Source organism: Anabrus simplex, chromosome 1 (genome assembly GCF_040414725.1).
Source record: "Anabrus simplex isolate iqAnaSimp1 chromosome 1, ASM4041472v1, whole genome shotgun sequence".
Taxonomy (NCBI): Eukaryota; Metazoa; Arthropoda; class Insecta; order Orthoptera; family Tettigoniidae; genus Anabrus; species Anabrus simplex.
This window is the reverse complement of record NC_090265.1, coordinates 1,764,440,890-1,764,468,271: the sequence shown is the minus strand read 5'-3', so window position 1 is coordinate 1,764,468,271 and position 27,382 is coordinate 1,764,440,890. Positions and strand designations below refer to the sequence as shown.

Here is a 27,382-nt window from a genome sequence, read left to right as displayed (position 1 = left end):
ACAAAAGCTGGACGTTTTCATTTCCTTGTTAGTTGTAATGTTGGCTCATACTGTAAATCGTTTCTTTGTATTCTTCGAATCCCGGGCAATGCATGTGAGATTTTTGAAATGAAAAATCATGTTCTTGTGGTTGGCGTTCAACCAGGGGCGTAACGAATGTGGCACGGGCCCCCTCAAATGAAATGTAAAACCTGTGAATAACTAATATAAATTCGGGCCCCCTCAAATAAAATGTAAAACCTATGAATAACTAATATAAATTCGGGCCTCCTCAAATAAAATGTAAATCCTATGAATAACATATAAATTCGTGCCCCCTTAAATAAAATGTAAAATCTATGAATAACTAAAAGAAATCTGGGCCCCCTCAAATAAAATGTAAATCCTATGAATAACTAATATAAATTCGGGCCCCTCAAATAAAATGTAAAACCTATGAGTAACTAATATAAATTCGGGCTCCCTCAAATAAAATGTAAAACCTATGAATAACTAATAACTTCTATTTTTCATTTCCCTCCCTGAAGGGGAGGTGCGGGCCACCCTGAAGGTAACGCCTTCACTCTGGCCAGGAGTTTCGGCAGGTTGGAGAAGGAGTGATGGTATGGGGAGGAGGGTAGTTTGATGTATGGAGTTAGGAGGTGTGTGCGGACGGTATTTAATTATCGGGGATGTGTGCAAGGATTAAAAATAATGGGAAAGGAAGGTGGGTAAAGGAAGGGATTTTTTTTGTTGTGGGGGAGGGTATATAAATTTTATTTTAATTTTTTTTTTTGAGGGGGTGGGCGTATATATTTTTTTGTTTTCTTGTACATTAATATTTAAATACGGTTTACAGTTGGACAGTACTTGAGATATTAACAGAAATTAATGAGTTTTATCTTTACAGTCATGTATGAAGTTCCAAAGTTTAACACAGTGCTGATTAGAAATTTTCCGTTGATTCCTTCGCCATGATGATCTCTTCTGAAGATAGAGGGGCCAATAAGTGAAGAGTAACATTAATTTCGTGATGCACTCACAAGACGACATTTACCAGGATGTACGTGTATTCAGTGATTAAAAATATTGGGGAGGATGCGATGCTAGGATGTGGCTGCAGGAGCTGAGGGGCTGGGGATGTGTTCAGACAAGGGTTTCTAACGGAGTAAAGTGGAAGTGCGAATTTTGGCCGGAATAGGTGGCAAGAAAATGAAGATTAAATGTTTGGTTTGCTGCGGCTTGTAAGTGAGTGAGGACTAAGGGACGGTTGTAGGGATGGATATTTAGTACTGAAATGGTGACAAAACGAATTAGATCCTGTACTGTAGGTATTTGGAAAAGGGAACGGCTAGGTGACGTAGATGGATCAATGGTTCTGATAGGGGCCATGAGTTCTGGTTGATTTCGAGGTGGTGCAGGGCGGCGACGGCAGCGGCGAGAATACACTGGGTGATTACCTCTACAGGTATGGCATTGCGGGGGTTGATGCGTGTTGGGGTACCTGGGTGTAGAGTGATCTTGATTGCAATGTCCACATTTAGGAGTCTTGGCGATACACTGAATAGTGGTATGATTATTGTAGATGAGACAGCGCTCACACCGGATGGCTTGTGATGGTGGGGCACGAGATGGTTCCACTTTATGGTGGTGCCTATGTATAGAGACCCCGCTGGCCAAAATACGGTCGACATCTTCGGGCGATGGCAGAAGAATTCTCACCATATAGGTGGGACCCGTGAAGTTCTTGATTCTGAATGCCTTCTTGACTGGGATGCCTTCCGCGTGAAGTTCGGAGATTATTGTTTCTTCCGTAATTGAGGGGTCAACACCTCGTATTACACAGTTGAGAAGGTGGTAGCGTGGTGGGGTCGGGGGAGTTTTGATGGGTTGAGGAGAGAGGAGTTGAAAAGGGGTACTTGATCCAAGTTGCTGAGCTCCTATTGCAGTGGTGAGAATAACTAATGTAAATTTAATCACAACAGGTAAAGATACTTTAATGTCAAATTATATGATTACGGTATTCGTTATTGTGAAATTATTAAAAATATCGTTTAGTAGGTTTTATTTGACTGCCTCCTTTCTAGCCGCTGAACTGCCAACTATACACCATTTTCAATTACTCTTCTACGTACAAATTATAAAACAAACTATTTCGACTGATTCTACAAAACCGGGCAAAGCTGTAGAGGCTACCGCAATGTTAGTAACACGAGGCGCCACTAGGTGGCGCCCGCGAGTTGACTGTCATTTGTGTAATACTTAGTTTATCCACTAGTAGCGCTGAGGGGGAGCGACAATGCTGCCAACTGTTTCTTCTTGAAATCTTTGTTCCCTTTGCTGTTGGTGTTTATCATTTTTTTTTTTTTGCGATAGCTGTATCTTGTTCGTTGGCAATGGCTGTATGTGGTGGTTGTGACATTAAGGTGAACAAGTTTTCAAGCGATTTTAAGGAGAACCAGGCTAATTTCATTATGTTCCTTGAAGGACATAATTTAATTACTACGACCGGGAATTACGTTAAGTGCGGTCACAGTGTCAAATTGTGTACTGTTAAAGGCAAAATAATTGTTTTTAGGTGCCGTCGTCGCGTTCAAGGCGGGAAGGAGTGCGTGTGGTATGAATGTGGGAGAAATAACACATTCTTCGGTGACTCCAGACTTACCATACCATAATATCTTGGATTCTGGAGGTCAAATGGACTGTATCGCGATTGACATGTCTAAAGCATTTGATAGGGTGGATCATGGGAGACAACTGGCAAAAATGAGTGCAATTGGACTAGACAAAAGAGTGACTGAATGGGTTGCTATATTTCTAGAAAATAGATCTCAGAGAGTTAGAGTAGGTGAAGCTTTGTCTGACCCTGTAATAGTTGAGAGGGGAGTTCCTCAGGGCAGTGTAATCGGACCTTTATGTTTTCTTATATACACTGACTGACAGAGCAAATGCAACACCAAGAAGGAGTGGTTCGAAAGGGATGAAAGTTGGGGAAAAAAACAGAGACGGCACGGACGAATAATTGATGTTTATTTCAAACCGATATGCAGGTTACACAATGCGCACGGCATCGACTCAGTAGGATGTAGGACCACCGCGAGCGGCGATGCACGCAGAAACACGTCGAGGTACAGAGTCAATAAGAGTGCGGATGGTGTCCTGAGGGAAGGTTCTCCATTCTCTGTCAACCATTTGCCACAGTTGGTCGTCCGTACGAGGCTGGGACAGAGTTTGCAAACGGCGTCCAATGAGATCCCACACGTGTTCGATTGGTGAGAGATCCGGAGAGTACGCTGGCAACGGAAGCATCTGTACACCTCGTAGAGCCTGTTGGGAGATGCGAGCAGTGTGTGGGCGGGCATTATCCTGCTGAAACAGAGCATTGGGCAGCCCCTGAAGGTACGGGAGTGCCACCGGCCGCAGCACATGCTGCACGTAGTGGTGGGCATTTAACGTGCCTTGAATACGCACTAGAGGTGGCGTGGAATCATACGCAATAGCGCCCCAAACCATGATGCCGCGTTGTCTAGCGGTAGGGCGCTCCACAGTTACTGCCGGATTTGACCTTTCTCCACGCCGACGCCACACTCGTCTGCGGTGACTATCACTGACAGAACAGAAGCGTGACTCATCGGAGAACACGACGTTCCGCCATTCCCTCATCCAAGTCGCTCTAGCCCGGCACCATGCCAGGCGTGCACGTCTATGCTGTGGAGTCAATGGTAGTCTTCTGAGCGGACGCCGGGAGTGCAGGCCTCCTTCAACCAATCGACGGGAAATTGTTCTGGTCGATATTGGAACAGCCAGGGTGTCTTGCACATGTTGAAGAATGGCGGTTGACGTGGCGTGCGGGGCTGCCACCGCTTGGCGGCGGATGCGCCGATCCTCGCGTGCTGACGTCACTCGGGCTGCGCCTGGACCCCTCGTACGTGCCACATGTCCCTGCGCCAACCATCTTCGCCACAGGCGCTGCACCGTGGACACATCCCTATGGGTATTGGCTGCGATTGGACGAAGCGACCAACCTGCCCTTCTCAGCCCGATCACCATACCCCTCGTTAAGTCGTCTGTCTGCTGGAAATGCCTCCGTTGACGGCGGCCTGGCATTCTTAGCTATACACGTGTCCTGTGGCACACGACAACACGTTCTACAATGACTGTCGGCTGAGAAATCACGGTACGAAGTGGGCCATTCGCCAACGCCGTGTCCCATTTATCGTTCGCTACGTGCGCAGCACAGCGGCGCATTTCACATCATGAGCATACCTCAGTGACGTCAGTCTACCCTGCAATTGGCATAAAGTTCTGACCACTCCTTCTTGGTGTTGCATTTGCTCTGTCAGTCAGTGTACATAAATGATATGAGTAAAGGAGTGGAATCGGAGGTAAGGCTTTTTGCGGATGATGTTATTCTCTATAGAGTGATAAATAAGTTACAAGATTGTGAGCAACTGCAACGTGACCTCGAAAATGTTGTGAGATGGACAGCAGGCAATGGTATGTTGATAAACGGGGCTAAAAGTCAGGTTGTGAGTTTCACAAATAGCAAAAGTTCTCTCAGTTTTAATTACTGCGTTGTGGGGTGAAAGTTCCTTTTGGGGATCATTGTAAGTATCTAGGTGTTAATATAAGGAAAGATCTTCACTGGGGTAATCACATAAATGGGGTTGTAAATAAAGGGTACCGATCTCTGCACATGGTTATGACGGCGTTTAGGGGTTGTAGTAAGGATGTAAAGGAGAGTGCATATAAGTCTCTGGTAAGACCCCAACTAGAGTATGGTTCCAGTGTATGGGACCCTCACCAGGATTACCTGATTCAAGAACTGGAAAAAATCCAAAGAAAAGCAGCTCGATTTGTTCTGGGTGATTTCCGACAAAAGAGTAGCGTTACAAAAATGTTGCAATGTTTGGTTTGGGAAGAATTGAGGGAAAGAAGAAGAGCTGCTCGACTAAGTGGTATGTTCCGAGCTGTCAGCAGAGAGATGGCGTGGAATGACATTAGTAGACGGATAGGTTTGAATGGCGTTTATAAAAGTAGGAAAGATCACAATATGAAGATAAAGTTGGAATTCAAGAGGACGAACTGGGGCAAATATTCATTTATAGGAAGGGGAGTTAGGGATTGGAATAACTTACTAAGGGAGATGTTCAATAAATTTCCAATTTCTTTGAAATTATTTCGGAAAAGGCTAGGAAAGCAACAGATAGGGAATCTGCCACCTGGGCGACTGCCCTAAATGCAGATCAGTATTGATTGATTGATTGACATATCACTATATTCTGTCCTTTGGTGCAATCTGCCCAAGCCTATCACTCCTTTCATCAAGCAAGAATTACGTTTTGCTTCCAGGACTATAGGTGTAGTTTTTGTCGCGAGGTGCGCATTGCTTGGGCACACACCAATAAACAGAACATTAGTGGTCCCGGCGTTTTCATCGAAATCTACGAAAGTAAGTTCGGGAAATCCAAACACCACAGAAGACGACATACTGAGGGAGTACCGCATAAGCAATGGACTACGGCGTCTGAAACAGTATTTTTGGTTATAAAAGTAAGATTACTTCTAGGGATGGGCGGGTTGGTTCCTGGCAAGCATATTGAACACATTTCTCTTCCACAATCATATTATGTAATAATCCTTGCAGAGTAGCCTCTACATTTCTACCCCAAACCGCCCTGACTATTTCCGTGCAGAGTGACGTTAACCCCATGGCACTACAGCCCTTGAAGGGCCTTGATTACCAAGCGACCGCTGATCAGCCCGAAGGCCTGCAAATTACGAGGTGTCGTGTGGTCAGCACTACGAATCCTCTCGGCCGTTATTCTTGGCTTTCTAGACCGGGGTCGCTATCGTACCGTGAGAGAGCTTCTGAAATCTAATCACGTAGGCTGAGTGGACATCGAACCGGCCCTCAAGTCCCGGTAAAAATCTCTGACCTGGCCGGGAATCGAACTCGGTGCTTCCGGGTAAGAGGCAAGCACGCTACCCCTACACCACAGGGCCGGCGGAGTGACATTAGGCTACATTTATTTATTTACTAGCTGATGTACCCGTGCTTCGCTACGGAATTCTAGTGTACATGTTGTGAGCAAGATTGTATTAAATTGCATAGCTCTTAACGTTACCCTAGAAACGCGACGGGGAAGTCACCAAACATCTTTTCTCATATGAATGAATGAATGAATACACTTCTCTCCCAGTCACGGATGACCACGGATGATCATTTCGGAAAAGGCTAGGAAAGCAACAGATAGGGAATCTGCCACCTGGGCGACTGCCCTAAATGCAGATCAGTATTGATTGATTGATTGATTGACCACCAACTGGGGAGAGCGTATTCGTTCATTGTAATCTAAAACATTACATGTAGTTAAATTTGAACGTATTCCAAGCCAACAAACCAATAACCGAATACTGGAATACTATGAAGAACCATTGTGTTACGTACCAGCTGTATCAGAAAATGTATGAACCAGAGGAATGGCATGCTAAAGAAGAAACTTTTCTAACTCCCCGGCTATTTCTCGCCAATATTCAGTCAGACTATTATACTCGGTACGCAGCAGTAATCCCATCTATCGGAGGGCATAAGAGACAAATAACATCACAACAAACAGTGGTCAATGTAATGTTATTGTTGATCAATGTTATGCGCTTTGGGTTGGGAAGACTTGAGAGAAAGAAGAAGAGCTGCTCGACTAAGTGGTATGCTCCGAGCTGTCAGCGGAGAGATGGCGTGGAATGACATTAGTAGACGAATAAGTTTGAATGGCGTTTATAAAAGTAGGAAAGATCACAATATGAAGATAAAGTTGGAATTCAAGAGGACAAACTCTGGCAAATATTCATTTATAGGAAGGGGAGTTAGGGATTGGAATAACTTACCAAGGGAGATGTTCAATAAATTTCCAATTTCTTTGAAATCATTTCGGAAAAGGCTAGGAAAGCAACAGATAGGGAATCTGCCACCTGGGCGACTGCCCTAAATGCAGATCAGTATTGATTGATTTTGATATTGTAGCCCTTCACATTTAGTTTTCTTCCGAATCTGGAATACTACTCGTCATAATCGGTACGGTAAATCTGAATAAAATATAAATGATCGGAAATTGTATTTTCTGTAAATTTTGTTATGTAGGACTCGTACTTTTCGACAGGACCCAAAAGATAGGTATTTAAAAATTAAATTTTATGCGCCGTCCCCTAAACTACAATTTCATCCAATTGTTTATAGCTTAGACTGTAGTTTCTTATTCCCCAACTCTATATACCGATTTGCATTAAATTCTGTTAACCCATTTTCTCGTGGCTCGGCGTTGATATGGACTTGGCAACAAAAATACAAATTCATAAATATCTGTGTTATCATAGCCGGTGCGGTAAAAATGTACAAGACATAAATGGTCGGAAATTTAATTCTATATAACTTTGATTACGTAGTATTTATCAATACAACCACTAATAATATAAATATTTGAGAATTAAATTTTAGGTCTTCCCCTAAACTACCATTTCATTCAGCGTGAATAAAAATGTTTATAGCCTAGATTATAGTGGCTCATTCTCTGACTTTGTATACCAGTTTTCAATGTGATAAGACCACTAATGACGTAAATTTTAAGAATTAAATTTTAGGCCTTCCGCTAAACTACCATTTCTATCAGCGTGAATAAAATTATTTATAGCTTAGATTGTAGTGACTCATTCCCCGACTTTGCACACCGATTTTCATTAAATTCTCTTTGGCCATTTTCTAGTGATGCGTGTACAGACAGACAGACAGACAGACAGACAGACAGACAGACAGACAGACAGACAGACAGACAGACAGACAGACAGACAGACAGACAGACATTACGGAAAAGTAAAAAGTGCATTTCCTTGTTACTGTGGACACGACGGATACAGAAATACAATCCTTTTCAAATTCTGAGCAATGTACAGAAAAAACTCTTAATTTATATATGTATGTTTAGTCCTCAGCCCGAAGGCTGGTTGGATCCTCAACAGCTGCGCCATCAGCTGTCATAAATGGCCTAGGCATCACTGAGGAGGTGTACTAGGGAAATGAGGAGTGAGGTAGTTTCCCGTTGCTTTCCTCACCGAGCCAGAAGTTGCTATTACATATCAGTCTGCCAAGCCCACTGAAATGCATGCACCAACTGACCCTATGAGCAACATTTTCACACCATTCATAGCAGGGACTGGCTGCATGAGGAGTGGCATTACTTTTTTTTTTTTTTTTTGCTAGGGGCTTTACGTCGCACCGACACAGATAGGTCTTATGGCGACGATGGGAGAGGAAAGGCCTAGGAGTTGGAAGGAAGCGGCCGTGGCCTTAATTAAGGTACAGCCCCAGCATTTGCCTGGTGTGAAAATGGGAAACCACGGAAAACCATCTTCAGGGCTGCCGATAGTGGGATTCGAACCTACTATCTCCCGGATGCAAGCTCACAGCCGCGCGCCTCTACGCGCACGGTCAACTCGCCCGGTAGTGGCATTACTAGCATCGCTCATGCCTCAGTCACTTTCATCTTGTCAAAGCCAAGGATGAGACTGAGACAGATCAAAGAAAGTAACAATATTGCTCTAGCCCATACCAGAAGACATAGTGCACTGTAGACACTAAGTCCTGCCAGCAAAGGCATATTTTATATATAGAGATTTATTTATTTTTGCGAGCAGTCTGCGAGGCCCTTTAAAGGCTCGGGCCCGCCTGCAGTACAGGTCCTAATATTACGCCCCTGCATTCAACGTGATCAACACTATCAACAGTCACATAAAAACTATAAGCATCATTTCTTTTCGTGCTAATGGATGGAGACAAATGTTATAGTTCATCTTCCTTTCTTCATTCTTATAATTGTGTGTGGTCACTGGCTCAAATGGCTCTGTTTCTAGCATTGGCCTTACCGAGGATCAAGAGCCGAACGTACTTTTTTTTTAATTTTTAAAATTATATATTGGCTTTAGAGAGCGAACGTTCTCCTCGTCATCCTGGGATGTTCTTATTGAACATCACACCCAAGGTCGTCGCAATTAGAGCCCGGACACTGAGGTTGGGAGGACAACAACTCGACAACTGTGCCATCGCACCTTACAGATCAATAATAATTGTTTTATGTTTTAACCCTCAAACTGCGTCGTGACATTTCCGGTGTATAAACTCCGTCGTGGGGTCATTAATGGTGCCGGGTATATAGCCTACAGGCTGTTGTTTGGAATTTCTTGATTACACCATTATTAGGTTATTTTACTATGATGTATTACTTACATAATTTGCACATAAAGACGTGCCTTCAAACAGTGACAGCATTTATAAACGATTGTTTACAACCATTACATCACCAAGTCAAATTCAAACATAGTAGGACATTTAAGAGTTTTATGTGAAGAAAATCAGCATAAATTAAATGAAGTATATTTCACGGAAGAGGCAAAGCTTATAGCAACTAGAAACTTAAGAATTTCGTTCATGTTTCTCATACAGTCGTATTTCACGACACTTCAGTTAGCACTACAAATTTCCATCTCTACATTCTTGCCAAATCACCATTTATACCTGTTTCAGCCATATACAGCTGATGACTCACCACATAGTGACCGGAAAGTTTCTGGTGAATTTGGTGTACTCTTCTCATTTGAGTCAAACTCTTCCTCAGACGCAGAATCATGTATAGAATTAAAATGAGGATCGTCATTGTGCCGTGTAAAAACTGTTATTCTCCACGGCCTATCTTCTCTTCATCATCGTCCTATTGTATGTGCTTGCAAGCTGTGTTATGTATTGTGTATATCTTCGATGTATCTACATGTATTTTACTTTCCTATGCTTTGCCCCTCTTAAGGAATAAATGTGTTGCCTCCCGTCCCGCATGTCCTCAGAGAAACGCAGATTTTATCTCGCTCTGAAGTGTCTTACCTGCTTTGCGAGGTCTCTCTCTCTCTGTCACTCTCGCTTCGCGCCCCTCTGCTCCTCCCCCCTCCTCCAGAGAGGAGTTGCGGTCCACGTGGTCGCCTTGCCTGGCCGTCGGGTCATTCTCCTGTTAGCACTGGTGCAGTGCGTTACTCTCTGGGCTCGCCTTGTGGCCCGTCGAACCCGGCACGCTAGCGCGGAGGTAAGACAGAGAGGGACCTTGATATAGTACAGTACCCTTAAAATGTTCAACTTGGAAAGGTGCCTGAGGTAAATGATGAAAATTATGAATGTGTAATGGCAGGAGCCTTGAACTTTCAATCTTATCCTAACTTAAGGTATCGAGTCGACGTGTTCGATTCAGTTAAAAGAAAGTGTTTTCATGGCTGAAATGTTTTCCCCTTCTGGGAAAGACTCTTGGTAACTAATTATGTACCTCACTTGCCCCCAGATATTCGATAATGGGGTTAGATTAGGGTTGTTTTTCTAGGGCATTGTAATTCGCTACGCATTTTCTATACGCCTTAAGGCATCGCTTCTTGTTAAGGCACCGAAAGGCCATGTTTTACTTATTCTCAATATTACTGTTAAGTTTATGAATTTTTGATGGTGTTTTCTCATATTCAGAAAGTCTCTCTTATACCTTATTCCTGTTCGATGCCCGGCTTATGTTCGGGAAGTTAGCACGAGAAACCCTTCACAAAAGTGTCTGAACATGTACCTGATAGTGAGAGCTGGTTCCCTCACTCTTATTCTGTTGTAATTTAGAAAGTACATACGGGTATAATTTTCTTAATTGTAAATTGTAGGTATTTGGTATTTTTAAAAGAGTTAAAGCTTTCAGCATTGTATTTAAAGAAGCCTGGCGAGTTGTCATTGTTAATTAAAGTTTGGTATTTTCACTTAATACGACCTTTTATCCAGCCCCCTTGGGCCGCCGCTTTTCCCCGCCCGTACCCACTGCTCAGTCATCATCGTGATTACTTAGGTCACTATCATCAGCACCTCGTCGAGCACAATATTGAATTCTTTTTCAATAATTTCAGAAAAATTATGGTGTAGAACTGAAACATGAGTTTCTGTGACAGACGCCATCACATAACCTACCCACAGACTCCTTCATTCATTCACAAAAGTTATAACAATGAACGAACACGCATGCCAACATTTACGACATAAACTGCGTCGTGGGGTTGAATGTTGCACCGCTAACGATTATCAAACTGTTACAAAACGAACTAAACTGAGCAGAACCTTGCCAGCCTGGCAGCAGTTTAACGACACAAAAGCGGGAAGGTACAGCGACTACCAACAATAGCATACGAAAATATTACCTGTTATAAGAGCAAGTTAGTTCAGCGTTATCATAAATGACCCCACGAGGCAGTTTGAGGGTTAGTGATATTTTCTTGATGATTATGATTATATTTATATTATTATATTTTGATTATATTTATATTATTATATTTTCTTCTTTTACTACCTTATAGGACCTGAAATCCTTTTCATTCCAGATTGTCATACCTGTGATAAGTCTCTAAAAATTAACTAAGTGCCCTTTCCAAAATACCTTTATTTGAAGTTAGCATTATCATTCGTCTGAGTTAGAATCATATGAATAAATCTTTATCTTGTTTTATTCACTCAAATCCTTACTATCATCATTTCTTGTCTCGATTATCGTCTACCCTACTTAACTTAACTTCCTCCATTTGCGTCACACGATGATTGTAGAAGCAGATTAGGGGAAGTTCTTCTTAAAATGGTCGTGATCTGGATTACATAGGTGGAGTACTGTGGTACCGAGTTGTCGAAATAGTTGCCATCTTTTAGGCGTCTGACCACTGATGTAATTTAATACTCCTACAAGTAAGGCACAAAGCAGAACATTATTAGCATCATGTTTTAGTAATTATGGGGCAGCACCACGCACGACACCACACCTCTCTACAAGTGGGCATCGCTTTCTCTAAAGCATTATTTTGTTCGGCCGGGTGGCCTTCACCTATATCTGCTAGTCAGCCGACCTCAATTAGCAAATCAGTTGACGCCTCGTTGGCAGTCGACTTCCCCACCAACATGGCCTTTTGCATCATTCCCGGCGTGGATCTTGCAACGATTCACTGTCAGATCTATGCAGTGGTGCCAACCCCTCCATACATTGAAGACCAGCTTTCTGCCAACCCAACCCTTGTTCCAACTGTCCATGAGCCTCCATTTCAGACGATGCTTCTGCCCTCAACTCTCACCATCCAGACAACAACGCAATTACCACCACAACACCGTCCGTTTTTCTCCCTTCCTCACTTCCCATCACCACTGTTACCACTTGTCATCCCTCCCCTGTTATGTCGTCCTCTCCCTGTATTTCTGCGCCCCCTGCCTTTCAGCAAGTACCTGCTAACCAGCCGGCCTCGTCTGTCGCAGTTTCGCCACCGCCATCTCCGCCAGCTAACGCCGCACAGCAGTCATCATCGACCCAGCCGCCTTCACCGTCCACCTCTGCCTTGTACAGCTGTGTGCTCCATGGAGTCCCTCCAGACTTCTCCGACAGGGACGTCCTCCAAGAACTCCGTGCAGCCGGCGTTCCCGTCCGACGAGCCATTCGGATCCGGAACGCCTTCTGCCCAACTTTTTTGGTACGCCTCCAGCTGACTACATCCGAAGCAGTTGAACAGCTCATCGCCACCGGTGCCCGTGTCCACGACCATTTTTATCGCGTAGAGCCCTCTCATTCCCCGCCTTCACCTGGTCGCCAGCCCTCAAATCGTCCATCTCGTCGCCCCCGGCCAACCCCTCCTCCCATTTTTCCACCTCCACCAGTATGCCCACCCCTGCCTCCCAACGGCTTCCTCCCTTCTCCCCTTCCAACATTTGACCTCCTCCGTCTTCTCACCTCTTCTCTTAACCATCTAACCGCTTCCCTCCATCTTCTTACTTTGCACACCTACCCCGGCACTTCCTTCTAAACTCCACTTCCTCAATTGCATTTCACTTCTTCCGTCACGAATATCCTGTATCTTGATTACACATGCATTTGTAATCACATCTTTGTATATGCCATTTGTAAATCTGTCAATAAAGCTCTAGATAACCCACACATCCTTAACCTCATCTCCTTAACTTATTCATTCATACTCAGGCATATACACAATTATCCTCCCATCTCCTATATATTCACAATCTTTACCCACCTCCTTCTTCCGTCACAACTCCCCAACCCGCCCGCATCTCTTGGCCAGAGAGAGGGCGTTACCCTCTAGATGGCCCGCCCCACCCCTTCAGGGTGAGGAATGAAGGCATTGTTAGTTAGTTAGTTAATTATGGGGTCGGTAGATGCAGAGTGGGTTTCGACCCTTAAGAAGCCACGGCTTGTGCGTGGTCCAAGAACTCTGCACTATGACGCGAGAGGTGGCTACGGCTCGACCGTGGCCTACGACTCTGCATTCGGGAGACGGGACAGGGGTACAGAGCTGGACTTCACGTCTGGCCCACCCGTCGACTGACCTGAGAATGGTTTTCTGTGGCTTTCCATTCCATTGCACTAAGACGAATGCCGGGACAGTTCGTAGTGTAGGCCACGGCCACCCACCTCCTCACCTTTTCCGCACATCTCCTTCACCGAAACAAATCTCCCTGCCTGAGAGACGGCCTCACCGTCTAAGAGGCCCGTTTCCCCCTTCAGGGGAGGAATGAACACATTTGTTGTAGTAGTAGTAGTAATTATGAAACCAACTAGAGAAGGTATCACACCAGAAGAAAGACATCATAAGTGACTGAGCTTTGGTTTTATCTTTATTCTTACAATTCTTTACGTCGCGTCGACACAGTTAGGTCTTATGGTGACGATGGGGTAGGAAAGGCCTAGGAGGGGAAGGAAGCGGCCGTGGCCTTAATTAAGGTACAGCCCCAGCATTGCTCTGGTGTGAAAATTTGGAAACCACGTAAAAACCATCTTCAGGGCTGCCGACAGTGGGGTTCGAACTCACTATCTCCCGGATGCAAGCTCACAGCTGCGCTCCTCTAACCGCACGGCCAACTCACCCGGTTTTGTTTTATCAAAGGTAGACGTAAATCAACATTGTATTGCGATGTCAATAATTCAAACGATTGTGGAGGGAAATAGTGATCTTGATGGGCGATGCATGAATGAATTATCTTTCTGAAAAAGTTGGACTTTGATATTCAGCGTTGTGTAAACATTAAATGAAAACAAATAATTGTCGATAATTATCGTAATACCTATTATTCCTGAAGATAAATATGCGTACTTTGCAAGATTTTGATTTATAAAATAAAAAGCAAAGCAAAGTCATCTCCGCACAGGCCATGAAGGCCCTTGGAGCGGTGGAAGGTAAAGGCTTCCACTATCCGTAACCTCGGCACATGATGGGGTAGAGTGGTTAGCTCTACGCCCGGCCGCCTTTGCCCCCAGGAATTAACCTGGTACTCATTTTTGGTGTAGGCTGAGTGAACCTCAGGGCCATATGCACCTCCGGAAGTGGAAGTCTCATTTCTTAAATTTTACGACTTCCTGACGGGGATTCGAACCCACGTCCTTCCGGGCGAGCCGAGCACGCCTTTACCGCCTCGGCCAGGCAGCCCCTGATTTATAAAATGTACATTTTAAATGCTTCTTCTTCTACTTTATCTGTTTACCCTCCAGGGTCGGTTTTTCCCTCGGACTCAGCGAGGGATCACACCTCTACCGACTCCAGGGCAGTGTTCAGAGCTTCAGAGTATGGGTCGTGGGATACAACTGGGGAGGATGACCAGTACCTCGCCCAGGTGGCTTCACCTGCTACGCTGAACAGGGGCCTTGCGGGGGGATGGGAAGATTAGAAGGGATAGACAAGGAAGAGGGAAGGAAGCGGCCGTGGCCTTAAGTACCATCCCGGCATTTGTCTGGAGGAGAAGTGGGTAACCACGGAAAACCACTTCCAGGATGGGTGAGGCGGGAATCGAACCCAGCTCAACTCAGTTTGGTCTCCCGAGGCTGAGTGGACCCCGTTCTAGCCCTCGTACCACTTTCCAAATTTCGTGGCAGAGCCGGGAATCGAACCTGGGCCTCCGGGGGTGGCAGCTAATCACACTCATCACTACACCACAGAGGCGGACGGTCTCGGAACTGAATGAAAATCCACAGCCTATTTCCAGTCGTTTGACAGGGTCAGGAATGAAATGAATGAAGCCCCAATCTAGTGGCGAGGATAGAAATTGTGCCGGCTGCCGAAGCCTGTCGCACTCCTCTGGGACAATGATTAATGAATGACAGATGAAATGAAATGATATTGGAGAGTGTTGCTGGAATGAAAGATGACAAGGAAAACCGGAGTACCGGGAGAAAAATCACTCCCGCTATCGCTTTGTCCAGCACAAATCTCACATGGAGTGACCGGGATTTGAACCACGAAACCCAGAGGTGAGAGGCCGGCGCGCTGCCGCCTGAGCCACGGAGGCTCGGTCTCGCAACCACCTAGTCCAGTTCTCGTGAGTGGGCGTACCGGATTCTTCTGAGTCCGGACAGGCGGCGTATAGTATCTCTACTATTTAAGAGAAGGGAATTTCTGCCGGAGAATCTTTACTGTGTTCTCCCGGTAAAAAGCAATCAAAATCCGAAAAGTATAAATTACATTGTGATGATTTCGACAGATTTTCAAAAGTTCAAAACGCAAAACAACATACTGTATATCGCTTCGATGAGGCGTTAAGGCTACCTCCGTACATGAGTGAACTTAACGCAACCGAGTTAGCTTGGGCAAAAGTCAAGAGAACTGTAAGGGAACATAGTTAGGAACTTGACTTTGATAAGCCACAGCAAGTGACGAGAGATGCGACACCAGCTGATTGGGAAGGATTTGAACGGCATGTCATGAAAAAGGCAAAAATAGTCCATTGGAAGATCAAATGGATAACATTGTTATAAAATTAGGTGGTGTGGACTCAAGCGAAGACGAAGGGGATAGTGAAAGTATCCTCTGATTCTGAACTAACAGTGATAGTGATTAAAATTATTTTCAGGCCATACGTCATTTTTACCCTAGCAGTCAGCGAGGGATCCCACCTCTACCGCCTGAAGGGCAGTGCCCTGGGGCGTGAGGTGGTGGTGGTGATTATTGTTTTAAGAGGAAGTACAACTAGGCAACCATCCTCTATATAACACTAATAAGAAGGAAAAATTGAAGGGATCCGACAATTCGAAAAATGAAGGTATCGGCCAAAGGAAGACAAGGGCCACGAAGGGCGGGAAAATGAAAGACTCCCTAGCCCTCGCAAACCTAATAGGGTCGGGGTCGGAAAAGAACAAGAGTTGACCAAGGGAGGTCGGATAGGATAGGTGAAAGTGAGGAGCCTGGCACAAGTAAGTGGAAGCAATGCCAGGACCCAGCTAAGGGCCCCGTGGTTGCCAACCCACGCTCCAAAGTTCAGAGCCCCTGAGGCCCATTTCAGTCGCCTCTTACAACAGGCAGGGGATACCGTGGGTGTTATTCTACCGCCCCCACCCACAGGGGCACCTGGTGCGTGAGCGGGGTTACCTGGGGGGATTGAAAGAGGGAAGGTAAAAACCACTTCGAGGATGGCTGAGGTAGGAAATGAACCTCTTTTACTCATCTGACCTCCCGAGGGTGAGTACATGGAGTGACCGCTTTTCAACTTTAGTGGTAGAGTCTGGAATCGAACCCGAGACAATTGTCTCGTAGATGCACTCCGATTTCGTCGGGCGGTTAAGGCCAAATATCGGTCCTGCTGTGGGTGGTTTCCCTTGGTCGACCTACGACTAACTCCTGTGTCTCGAAATCGTCTCCAAAGCCTGGAAATGACACTTTGTGGCACATTCAAGGATACGGTGACTTTGGTCTGGTCTGGCCTGCTTCCAGGAGGCCGAGTATTCTACCCTGCGAAACGGGGTCCAAATGGCCTCGTTGTGCCACTATGTTTTCACGTTCACCACGAGGCTACACTCCGCACACTATAACAGGGCAAACACGACTGAGGGAATATGGGGCGCAGGCACTGGCTGTGTTTACCTTGCGTTTACGTCGCTAGTCAAAGAAGTGAACACTCCTTGCCTATACAGAGCGAACACGTAAGGCTGATAGGGGCATATGTCGTGCGATTTGCGGTCTATTTCCTGTTGTCCTGATTAGTCGTAACTTATGCTTAACTTTTAGACACTAGTGCATATCCCAAAACGCAAAATTACGACACTACAACGCAGTTGTCAAACCAGAAGCCCTTAATGTATCAGAAAATCTGATAATTGGTGGCAGATCACAAATAAAAACATCGAAAAACAAGAGAGGAAATTCGCAGGAAAATTCTAGGACTTAAATGCGAAAATGCTATTTGTATGAAAAGGAAGTCACAGGAAATCTATCAACTAACAGACAAAATCACAGACACCATCAGAAAAAAGAAGATTAAAATTCTATGGTCACCTCACCAGGATGGGTAACAATAGGCTAACAAAGAAAATACTAAATCTTGCATTATCTCTAAAAAGTCACAACTGGCCTGCAGAAATGAATAAAGATCTTCGGAAATTGCTATAAATGAAGAAATTTTGCAAGATAGAAAAAAATTCAGAAATCTCATAAACAAACAAATTTGCTGATCAACCTAAAAGACAAGCTACAGGTTGGACGGAAGAACGCAAAAAGAAGCATAGCGAAATGATAAAGAGATTTTGGGAAGACAAGAAGAAACTTTATGCTAATTAATTTCGCACACGCTCATTAGTTGGGCATAACGAATCTAAATAATAATAATAATAATAATAATAATAATAATAATAATAATAATAATAATAATAATAAAGATCTATGGCCTCAGTTACCTGGTGCAGATCTTTCGACTTGGTACCATTTAGCCGACCATCCTCGATAACTGTCATTTTAGTGAAAAAATCATTGACCTAGCTTCAGTTTTCGAACTATAGTCATAATATAGAAAGATGTGTTATGACAGTTCTTAGAGGGAGGTCCATTTACTGCCTGCCCGGGTGGGGCGAAGGGAGTAGGGTATGGTTGCTATGGAAACGTGGGCGGACCTACTGTTGTTGCCATGGAGATAATCCTGCTGGCCAGCTCTTGTTTTTTGAAGTTGCCAAACCTCTCATTCTGAGTTACGTAGAACAGAACACAGCGGTCTGAATGAACGAACGATCAAGACAGGCGTAAGCGAAGGGAAGGTGAAAGGAATGCAAGAATTTGGCAACACCGTGCAACGGAACGTGCAATAGTCTTCCCTCCAGCTCTACCTGTCAAAATGCTTCTTTTAATATTACGCATATAGCGACGCAATATTTTAGGAGAACAGTCCCTCATCTTCAAGTCAAACTGACAGGCGCTGTATTTCCGGTGATCACATTCCTCATCCTAGCAATTAGCTGAGCGGCGTACAGCAGGGCCGCCTCTTTTCGACACAAGAAACCTGGTGACATTGTCGTAACTACAAAGACGAACACAGGAGTTGCTGTCAGTTGTGTACACTGTTCTATTCACACACACACACACACACACACACACACACACACACACACACACACACACACACACACACACACACACACACACACACACACACACACACACACACACACACACACACACACACACACACACACACACACACACACACACACACACACACACACACACACACACACACACACACACACACACACACACACACACACACACACACACACACACACACACACACACACACACACACACACACACACACACACACACACACACACACACACACACACACACACACACACACACACACACACACACACACACACACACACACACACACACACTCTCTCTCTCTCTCTCTCTCTCTCTCTCTCTCTCTCTCTCTCTCTCTCTAATGAACTACTATCTTGAACAAAACACTGCTACGAAGAAGAAGAAGAATCAGAAGACTGCCACATTAGCATGCCAACCAACCACTAACAAGCTGCCTCTGTGGATAAGTGGTAGAGTGCGGGACTCCAGATCCCAAGATAGCGGGTTCAAACCCGGCAGAGGTAGTCGGATTTTTGAAGGGCGGAAAGAAAGTTCATTCGACATTCCATGTCGTACGATGTCGGCATGTAAAAGATCTCTGATAACACATTTGGTGTTTACCCGACAAAATTAATTAAATCTCAGCCACAGGCACCCAATAGAGCTCCGGTTTACTCGGTCTGCCATCTAGTAGGCCTAGAGTAAAACAGAACGTCGAAATTGACGAGCAAACAGCCAGATGGCGTCAAATTGAAATGTCTGCACAGGGTAACTGAGAACATAAGATTATTATTACTATAACTACCAACGCAATAATATCACAACATCATTTCATACACTGAGTTCGACTAATGACTCCTCACTAACAACTCTCTCTAACAACTCTACACCGTCTCCCAAGACTGCTTCTTTGTATACATTGCCTGGCCAGGTTTCTAGAATAGTATGACCCAACATGTTATTCTCGAATCTTCTCGACTCTCCAATAACCTATGTACAAATGGATCGAACATTCTACAAACCACTAGTGACAAAGATGCGTTGCTCTGGACTATTACCCTGTGTTTTACAGTACTACGTTGGATTTATACATCATATTTATACACTATTAATTACGTGTTCTTACATCAAATAAAGTCATATTAATAATACATACAGAAGATGTGTCGTGACATAACCCCACAATATGTTTTGTTGCACAACACAGATCGTACAATACATAAATAATAAACGATAATAAACGATACGACCACGATTTATACCCAAAAATGTCCGTACATAACTACGTAAATAATAATAATAATAATAATAATAATAATAATAATAATAATAATAATAATAATAATAATAATAATAATAATTGTTACGGAGATATCCGTGGTAGTTAGAGGTGAAAGAATATGCGGGCTGGAATAGGTCTCAACTACCAAATTAAAGTTAATTTAAAACTTTAACAAAGGTTATATTTTCTTTTCAAAATCAACAAATAACAACAACAGAGTAACAGGTACCAAGTAGCAGGAAAACAAGTTAAGAATTTACATTTGCTGGGGTTCGAGCCCCGGGTGAATAATTAATGAGCTCCAAGCTCCATTTTACCAATATGTAACCAGATTACCTGGGGCAGAATTCCCCTGAAATCAAAGAGCACTAGCTCTCACCTAACACATTCCGGCCTTCTAGAGGCACTCAAAACCTAATTCGAAACGAGCGAACCGGCTCTCAGTTACTCACGCATATTTAAGGCATCCTCGACTTTTACAATCACTTGCCTGCAGGCACAACTTAAAAATTTACACAGGGGTATCATGTACCCAACCTACTGGGCCTACTCAGAAAAGGAACAGGTTAATTACATGGCCCAAAATACCAAATTGACTGGAGGCGTAGCTTGCACTCCTAATACACTTTTAAAACCTACTTGGCACTAGGCAGCTTACACAAGGGCTAATCCCATACTAAGGAGGTGCCTCGTATAAGAAAAGTTTATTACATTCAGAAAAGAAGAAAATCGGTTATGAAAACGTAGTCACCTCAAAACAATATGAGTGGGAGCTCGAGAGGGATAGGCACTCTCTATCCCAATTTGTACCGTAGTTAAAGAGACGGAATTTTTACCAAATGTCTTTTACATTTTAAAGGTAGGTTACATGAGAAAAGTTACGAACCTGCCCCGTGGGTTAAACTGCTGACCTAGCAAGAAATAAGGTTATTAAACGGCCATTACCTTGTTGATGAAGTGCTGCCCGAAGAAAGAGGCGCTTCCCGCCCCTGCTACATATTCACACACTAAGCAAGATGTCGATGGAGTGGCGACGAGCCATGAAGCTCAGCAGTTTTATACCCACAAGGAAGCTTCGAGACCTTTCATGAAATAAAAGCGCCACACCCCTTCCATTTATTGGCTAACATCAAAAGTTACACACAACATGAACAAGAAACCTAGGATTGGGGGAAAATTAATTTAGAAAATTCGGGATTGGCTGAATTCAAAACTGGCGGAAACAGAGATCAATATTGCCAACCCAAAAACTGAAAGAAAGAAATTTAACAAAGAACAAACTTATGGATACAAGGTTTCTTCAAAAAAACAGTTCCTTCACTTCGCACCAGAGTGCGCAATCGTAGTATTTTCTCTGTAGAGACATCTAGAAGAGAATGTCCACACTTCTTGATACAGGGCAAAACAAACACAATTCGAAATAGACACAGTTCAGAACACTTCAAAATTACAAAATTTACAGGGGTGACATCTTCCGAGAAACCTTTGAGTTAATTCAGTTTGTTAAAGTTCAGACTTTCTCCTGTAGAGGAGTTTCAACTGGCGCAATATTTGAATTAGCTGCGTGGAGGTGTACCGCCCGGTACAGACCTCCCCCCCCCCCCAAAAAAAAAAAAGTCATTCCAAGAGGTGACACAGAAGAAAACCAAAAATTTGTTTTATACAAAGTCCAAGTTTTTTTTTGCTGACGAATTGAAGAATTTAGAAGAGAAAAATATAACTTCTCAGTAGTTGGAGGTCTCAGAAGTTGTTTGATATAGGTGGGTGCGACTAGATTAAGTGCAGTTGTAAACCATTTGTAGTCGATTTTGATGGAAGGTCTCTATGTTTGTAGTAGTCGAATTAAGACAAACACTTTAATTCTTGAAAGGAAAAATTAAAGTCCACCAAATGTTGATTTGAAGGAGTATTTAATTGCCGATTACTTTTGACGGCAAGACCTGCCGCCGCTGCCTTTGTCCAGAGGAGGCCGCTCGGACCCCTCAAGTACCCTGAGATACCGCTCTCCCGCACTATGAGAGGGGTAGTCCTGCTGCACGCCGCAGATGCGACGTTTGTTTACAGTCCACAAGTAGCTTGCGGGTGGTGCTCCGTACATCAGCCTTAGCCGGAAGGAGGGCTCCGGCGCGCCGTACACAGGTTGACCTCGCTGGAGTGGAGTGGGCCCGTACCCCACCTCAGTGGCGGTACGGCGCCGCACGGCTGCGGGGGCACTGAAACAGTAAGATCTCGGCGGCAGAATTGTGTTGGACATTAATATTTTTAGGGTACAGTCTTTGTGGTGAGGCTGAGGGGCCAGCGGCGTGGAAACTTTTATTTCAGTACTTTTATTTTAATGCCACTGGTGTGGTTTAGCAGGAGACGGGAGCTTGATAATGGCCATACGGAGGGGACAGCAGAGTAACTTCAGGGGAGGTTTCACAAAATTTATACAGAGCAGATAACAAAAAAAAAAAAAAACCGAAATGTAACACTATAAGGGGCAGAAGGCCTAGGATTTAGAGAAAAATATAACATTTTGGGGCTCTTACAAGATGTTAAAAATCCAAGGAGCAAGTAAATTACACAGGTTTCACCTGGGACAGGTGAACACTAAAGATTCTCTCGGTGGCTGGGTTGCTCACTAACAATGTCACCGGCGTTAAAAAATCCAAGACGGTACACGGCCCATGAAATCTGGGGGCAAGCTTGCCCGCGGGAACAAAATTCTTGACCATAACTTGGTCTCCTACCTTTAAATTGGTGGGCCTCCGTCCACGATCATATCTTTCCCTAACCTTTTCATGAGAAATTTTAAGATTGGCCTTGGCCTTCTTCCAAAGGTCTCTAATATTATCTGGATCTATTGTCTCGGGTAGAATATCACTAAGAGACCAAAGGTTAGAGAGCGGCGTGTTGGGAACAAACTTGAACATCAAAGAAGCTGGAGTAAACTTATGAGATTCATGAACCGCCGAATTCAAAGCAAAAGCTAACCAATGCAGGGACGTGTCCCACCTAGAATGATCTTCATGATGATTGGCAATAAGAGCCGACCTCAAGTTACGATTGACCCGTTCAGCTAGAGATGGTTGAGGGTAGAAAGCAGAAGTAGTCACATGAGAGATGGACAAATCAAAACAGAATTTACGAAAGAGATTGGACGTGAAAGCTTTAGCATTATCTGAAACAATATATTGACACGGACCAAAAGAAGCGAAGATGGAATATAAACAAGAAATGGTGGACTGAGCGGTAGCCAACTTAGTCGGAAATAACCAAGAAAATCTAGTGAAGCCATCTACACACACAAGGATGAATTTACTGGCATTCCCCTTTGACTGGGGAAAGGGTCCGACGTAGTCGATATAGAGTCGTTCCATGGGGCGCGACGCTTGATGAGAAGACAAAAGCCCTTGCTTAGTGGACATGGTGGGTTTACTAAGCCAACAAGATTTGCAAGATTTTACCAATTCACGGATTTCTCCGTCCATACCCTTCCAGATGAACATTTCACGAATCTTTTCTCGAGTTTTGAAGATGCCTGAATGCCCCCCCAATGGGGTCTCATGGTAGTACTTGAAGATCATTGGTACAAGAACAGCTGGAACTACAACTTTCATCTTTTGATCATGCCTCGATGGGCAACATAAAACACCATTCCTCAGTACATAAGGGACGACATGTTCCCCAGAAGAAAGGGTTTCCATTATCGAAGCCAGCGTCGGATCTTCACGTTGGTATTTTTCAATATCCCTAAAGAGCATGGGAGCATCAGTAAGAATGGCATTGACCTCAGGTAGTATGGACTCGGGAGGCGAAGAACTATCAACCAGTTCAAGGGTCTCTACATCCTTGGAAAACATACGGCTTAGTCCGTCTGCCACAACATTTTCAGTACCCCTAATATGCCTAACGTCAAATTGGAAGGCAGAAATTCGGATGGCCCACCGGGCTATCCGACCAGTACGACGCGGCCTACCTAAGACCCAACTTAAGGCTTGGTTGTCTGTCTCCAAGCCGAACTTGACATGTTCCAGATAGAGGCGGAACTTTTCCAGAGCAAACAAAACTGTTAAACCTTCAAGTTCGTAGATGGAATACTTGGATTCTTGGGCCGATAATGTCCTAGAGGCATAGGCGATGGGTCGCCTCCCTAGTTCAGTCTCTTGAAGAAGGACTGCAGCTACCGCCGACGACGACGCGTCGGTTTGGACGATAAATTTCTTAGAGAAATCGGGCATAGCGAGGACAGGGGCATTACAAAGGGCTAATTTGAGATCTTCAAAAGCGGCTTGTTGAGAAGGTCCCTACTCAAATTTGACGCCTTTCCTACGAAGAAGGTTCAAGGGCGCCGCTCTATTAGCAAAGTTGGGAATAAATTTCCTGAAAAAGTTCACCATGCCTATGAACCTGGCGATACTTTTGACGTCCTTGGGAGGTTTGAAATCACGGATGGCCTGTGTTCTAGAATGATCGACTGCGACCCCATCGGGCGACACAATATGCCCTAGGAATGACATGGACGGTTTAGCGAAGGCAACCTTGGACAACTTCACCGTTAACCCTGCCTTACGAAGGCGACTCAGGACCTCTTTCAGATGATCAAGGTGTTCTTCAAAGGTCTCAGAAAATACGACATAATCCAGATAATGATACAAGTACTCGAATTTGATGTCGGAGAAGACCCTGTCTAGCAGTCTCGTAAGCACGGCTGCCCCCGTGGGGAGCACGAAAGGCACGCGGTTGTACTCATACAAGTTCCAATCCGTGGCGAACGCTGTCAGGTGTTTAGATTCCTCTGCTAGCGGTATCTGATTATAAGACTGATTAAGGTCTAAGATGGTGAAGAACTTAGCTTTACGAAACCATGAAAACAAGAATGAAGGTCTGGAAGGGGCACACCACCTTCCGATTGAGAGCCCTATAATCAATCACAGGCCTGAAGCCCCGTTGGGGTTTCGGAACTAGAAAACTCGGCGAAGAGTATGCCGACTTAGAGGGGCGAATAATACCATCTTTTAGCATCTGATGTATGATTTCTTTCAATGCCTTCATTTTAGGTGGAGATAGCCTATAAGGTGGAAAACGGACTGGAATCGAATCCATAACCTCAATCTTGTATTCAATAAGGTCAGTAACACCAAGAGTATCAGAGAAAACCTCTGGAAACAACTGACACAACTTACGAATACTATCAGCCTGCTCCTCAGGTAGATGTCTAAGATCTAACAACATCTCATCCTGGGTAGGCGAAATAGATGAACATGACACAGAACTAGATTAAAAAAAGGGATTTTGGAATTACTATCAAATGTGAAAGTGCACGACTTGCTCTGAAGGTCGAGCACTAGACCGGTGTGAGACATGAAATCAGCTCCCAATATAATGGGGCAAGACAAGTGCTTGGCCACAAACAGTTTGAATTTCCAAGTAAATTTAGATATACGAATTTTGGCATACAAAAACCTAAAATATCTAATGGGGATGAGTTTGCCGAAACATAATGAACCGAAGTCGAACAAAAATCAGGAAGTTTACACACAGTTTTCAATTTGGAGTACAATTCAGCCGAAATAATCGAACAAACACTGCCAGAATCTAGTAGAGCTGTTACAGGTTCATTATTGAATTCAATTTTGAGGAAGGGAACAGGTGCGGGTGAATCGGCCGCAATCCTAAGACATTCTCTGGGACATTCAAATGGGAATGTAGAATAGTTCTGAATTTTTCCTGCATTTTCGTCAGATTTAACTTGTGCTGAGCCTTGAAAGGATGAATCTACCGACTCAGCCGGAGCCACTAGTCACTTTTGATTGTAGGTGGAAGTTGCACACGAAGTTGAGCAGGAGGGAGTGCTGTTAGCATTAGGGCAGTTCTTGGCAATATGGGAAAAAGCGCCGCATTTAAAACAGCCTTGGGATGACCCTGCTCCATTCCTGGTCCCATTGGGTTTAACCAAGGGGCACTTATTCCGAAGATGGTCAGGCGACCCGCAAGCGTAACATTTACGGGCAGTGACTGGTCGGCGAGGTGGAGGCCGAGGATTGCTAAAAGAAGGAGGGGGCTCCCTCGCCACACGTAGTGTGTCGGCATATCTAACTCCTTCGGCTGAGACAGCCATAGCCTCTAACTTGGCAAAAGTTTGCGGGCGCGACGCAAAACACAAGTATGATCGGTATGATGGAGAAATACCTTCCACAATAGCCTGTACAATTTGATCTTGAGGGAAATGTAAAGCAAATACCTTAGTGTAGAATTTGATGTCTTGTATGAAGTCTGCCAGGTTTTCATCAAGTCGCTGCACTCTATAATATTACTTCTGAATTAGAGATGACCTAGCTCGAGCCGGAATAAAATTAGCTAACAGATGGGCGTGGAAGTCTCCTATGGATGACTGTTCAGCAATTGCCCTAACTATATTGTCTGATAGAACCCCAGTTGCATAGGGATAAATGATCTGCAAAATTTGACACGGAGAAAGAGAAAAAACAAGGGCATGATCCTGAAACTCAACTAAAAACCTTAAGAATGAAATAACGTCACTGGTAGAGTTAACAGAAAACTTAGAAATACCCCTGAGCAACATTGCTAATGGATGAGGCAAACTGCTGAACCCTGGTGACATAGTAGGTAGAGGCCTAAGTGGCGAAGAAGCTAATTCAGAACGTGCATTATTCAAAGAGGTACTGCGTTCAGACTCATTGTCTAATGGGGAAGAGGTTTGTTGCAGTCTTACTGATTTCCTATTTTCTTCTCCTTTAGAAGACTCTTCCTCGCTAACTACGTTTACCGTAGCGGGTTGATCAGTTTTGGGAGGTACAGCCCCAGTTAACAATAGGCTAACCATACTGGACAAATCGGAGAGCTTTTCGAGGTTGGCACTAGCCTCCTTCCCTTTAGTATCATTCAATTTAAGAGACAACAGATCACTAACCCTATTCGAAAAATGGTACAATCTAGCTTGTACACGTTTAAGTTGATTAGGTGATGGATCACCCCCTTCAAAAAAACTAACTACCGATGCTAGCTCAGTAGCATTATCAGTGATCGTGGAGAGAGCATCATCAATCTCTTTTTCTCCCAAAGTCGGGATGGTAATAGGCAAATCAAGGGAATCTTTTAGCTTATTGGTGTCTATCCCAACCGTGCCTCCAGATTGAACATTCCTAATCGTTAATTCATAGATCAACTCCTCCTTGCACAAATAGCCGGGATGGAGAACATCGCGAGGGCCGGGCATGATGGCAGAACTTTACAAATTTAGAAAAAATAAAAAAAACAGCGACTGAGAAAATTGCTGGAGTTCAAACAAAAGGCAATATTTAGCCGTTAAAAGGGGCTAAATTGAGACCCATTCAACCACGCTCTGCTACCACTTGTTTCGGAGATATCCGTGGTAGTTAGAGGTGAAAGAAGGTGCGGGCTGGAATAGGTCTCAACTACCAAATTAAAGTTAATTTAAAACTTTAACAAAGGTTATATTTTCTTTTCAAAATCAACAAATAACAACAACAGAGTAACAGGTACCAAGTAGCAGGAAAACAAGTTAAGAATTTACATTTGCTGGGGTTCGAGCCCCGGGTGAATAATTAATGAGCTCCAAGCTCCATTTTACCAATATGTAACCAGATTACCTGGGGCAGAATTCCCCTGAAATCAAAGAGCACTAGCTCTCACCTAACACATTCCGGCCTTCTAGAG

The 27,382-nt window shown here is 44.2% G+C and overlaps 1 protein-coding gene across 3 annotated transcripts in view; it reads left to right on the top strand.

The window, feature by feature from the left end:
- Positions 1-27,382, top strand: part of LOC136858755 (glutathione S-transferase 1-1) — a 94,806-nt gene that overhangs the window by 21,756 nt on the left and 45,668 nt on the right. The gene's annotated exons all lie outside the window — the stretch shown is intronic.